Below are 3,558 nucleotides of genomic sequence, written 5' to 3' on the forward strand. Positions count from 1 at the left end.
AGTTGGCTCTGAGTCTTTTGCCTTTCTGAGGAAGGAAAAACTATTTTTTTTGTTTTTGTTTTATGGAAGTGTCTAGACACAAGAAAAGTAAAAAAATATTGTGGATTTGTGTACCTTTTTAACTTGACTTATCAATTGAAAAAGCTTTAAGCTTTTGACGTTTGTTCAATTGTCCCTAGAGAGTGAAAGAAAAAAATTATTTTTTTTTGTTCTCAAATATTCAAAAAGCCGATAGTCATTGTGATAGAGATGCTTTGAATACAGTTATAAGTACAAAAAATCACAGCGATAGGTACAAAGTTTTTTTTTTTTAAAATAGGTTTGTTAATTGTTTTGTATATTGTGTGCAAATAAAATTTACAAAGTTCTTTTTTTTAATAGGTTTGTTAATTATTTTGTGTACTGTATACAGATAAAATTTTGAAAATGGTTGATTTGATATGATTTTTATGATACAGAACAATAATTACTTTGCAACACAAAAACGGTATAAAATCACTCAAAGCAGGTCGCACTTTTTGAGGTTAGTTTTTTAAGCTCAATACCTAATATAAGTGGTATTGTAATTAGAATATTATGATTATTAAATATTGTGAATATTTGTTATTATAATTTATAAGTCTAAACAAAATTGAAGATGAGTTTTTGACGGATTCTTTAATGGTGTACATCGAAAGAGAAGTTGCTGCAACAATTAGAATAGATTCAATCATAAATGGTTTTCGGGATTCAAAAACACGACGGGTTCCATTTTGATAGGTGTTTTGGCTTAAATTTAATGTATTATGAAACACATATTTTATATATTTTCTTTTGTTTATTATTTTTTTTTTGTGTGAAAACAAAATTGATGGTAATTTTGTTTTTACATATTTATTTCATCTTCAATCTTTATATATTTTTTATTCATACTTTGACCCCTACTCCAATTTTAATATACTTGTAATTTATGTCTTAATGGCTTAGCCCCTGCCCAAAATACTTTCTGGCTCCGTCCCTGGCTCCGAGGTCTACTCATTTTTGTAAACTTGATCAGGTGACATATATATTAATTAAACAGGAGACTACATGATTACATGTCTCAAATTAAAAAAAATTAAATCTTACAAAGACTTGGAGATCAATCAACTCCTACAAAGACTTAATTAAAGGACGTGAATTCACATCACATCACATCATATGTTTGATGAAATGTTTGCAAACAAGACGCAATGGGAAAGATTTGCCTATCATATGTTCAACTGAGTAGGAAGGAGGATACTTTGTTTATTGGATCTGGCCGGGTTGGAGTTTCAGACTTGAAAATTGCTAATCCATCTCATTTTTCATGAATATCTGAATATCATGTTTGTGCAGAAATTCTGCAGCTAGCAGAGATTCGAGAAACCTCTTGGCCTACATATTTTATTAGAATGTGTGGAAATGTTTCTTGGCCTACATATATTATTAGTAATATATGCACTAGTTGTAGTACATGTGGTGAAGGAGATCTCCTTCACCACATGTACTACAACTAGACAGAAGTAACAGGGAATGTTTCTTGTCCCGGAGACTAGAGACATGCAGTATGTTTCTGGTCCATGAACTCATGCTTTTCTCATAATATCAGTTATTAAAGTTAAGAGGGGTTTTCTTAATTTATAAGAAGACACTCGTTATGGTTTATCGTCATGAGATGAAATAAAGATAACCAATAATCGATCTCTCAAGGTGACTTGTTCAAATTCAAAAGGTAGACTTGGACAAAAAGACACCAAAAGAGGGATTAAAGAGAGGTATATATTTGATACTATAACTTTAAATTAATTAATATTGCTAGTACCCCTCATGTTTGGAATTTTGTTGTCATTTGATAATCTACCATTTTATGTTATATTAAAGCACTAGAGTAGGTTAGTCCATTGGTTGAAGTGTACCTTCTGATTCATTTTTGTTCTTTGTGTTTTCACATGCTAATTAAAAAACCATTTGTTTTTGTTTTTCTTTTCTTTTTTATATGAATAAGATTCACTTTACTAACCAACAAATCAGAGAACAAACAAACTCTATATAAAATTGGAACTTAACTACTGAATCCTGCATTTTTACAAACAAAAGCAAACAAACATTGCATAAAACTTGAGTGAAATTTTCTCATTCTATAACTACAACCTCACTGCGGAAATTTACAAACACGAATTATTTACAAAGGATTTCATCCTATAAACCCCTATAGGCTTGTTAACTATGAGATGTAGTATCATATATTACTGGTTTATGCGTTATATGCACTTTTCTTGGTATAGAACACAAAAGAAGTGAAGTGTGATAGGATTTACCTTTGTTGATGCCATTGAGATATTAAATGTAACAACCCCTCTTTTAGGTTTAGATTGGGCCTAAAGCGAATCCAATGCCTTGGGCTTAGAGTGTGCATGTCCATTTATTTGGATCATAACTTAGAAACCATTAACATTGGAAGAGTTTATTTTTCAAAATTACTTTCCCCTTAATTATACATAATCTAAATGTTGAAGTCTAGCTAATTAATGACTATAAGTTGACGGACATTGACGGTTGATCGATGTTGACTTTATAGTGCTGGATACTTGGCAAAGTATCAAAGATTTTACGTTGATAAATTACAGTTTATTAAAATTACAATGCCTGAGTTTTCTTTCTTAATTCTCTTTTGATAACAGATAGGTTATGCAATTTGTCTTCTGGTCTATTTATTCTCTTTAACCGTTCTCTTTTTGGTTTAGGTATATTTTGCCCAAGTACTTACTGTTTGTGAAACCTGGAAGCAATTACCCTTTTCCGTTTACTCGTTTCTTTGTGGGCTTGAAACAATATTCATTAGATAAACTACAGAGATTTGAAGATTGTTTGTTTATACTTGTTCCACCCATGCATAGGCATCAAAACCAAAATGTTCCTTAGAACACATAGACAAATTAAAACGCTTACAATGGTTGTATGAGATAAAGATATTGTCTATATATGTTAAGTTTGATGTGCGATCCTAGTTGTAATGTTTTGACTACTAGTACTAATTTATTTGACTACTATATGGATGATCCTAGCATTTTGTTTCCCAGATTGTATGATTTAGAGCAGCTGTTGAATTTCATTGGTGTAGAACAAGGCTGATATATATACAACAAGATGTCAAGCAGAACATGCAATATGATGTTTTGGTCTTTTTTTTTTATAAGTTTTTTGTAATTAAGGAATTAAATCAATGGTATTATGAGTACATTGCTTTTAGCTATTTGCTTATTTTGAAACAATGGTACTATGAGTACATTGCTTTTAGTTGTTTGCTTATTTTGAAACAATGATGCAATTTATATATGACTACATTGTTGGCAATCTAATGATATATACTATTTTGTCCATATAATTTTGTTTTCGATTAAGTAATTTTGCAGATGTTTTATGAGGTAAAAACATATTTAAAAAATGAGGAAATTTCATATGATAACCAATTTGTTTTTATTTTTAAAAAAATAATTAGTTTGTAGAATGTTTATAACGTTTATTGAGTAAACGACATAATTTTGTGACACTTACATA

The sequence above is a fragment of the Alnus glutinosa genome, chromosome 5 (assembly GCF_958979055.1).
Source record: "Alnus glutinosa chromosome 5, dhAlnGlut1.1, whole genome shotgun sequence".
Classification (NCBI taxonomy): Eukaryota; Viridiplantae; Streptophyta; class Magnoliopsida; order Fagales; family Betulaceae; genus Alnus; species Alnus glutinosa.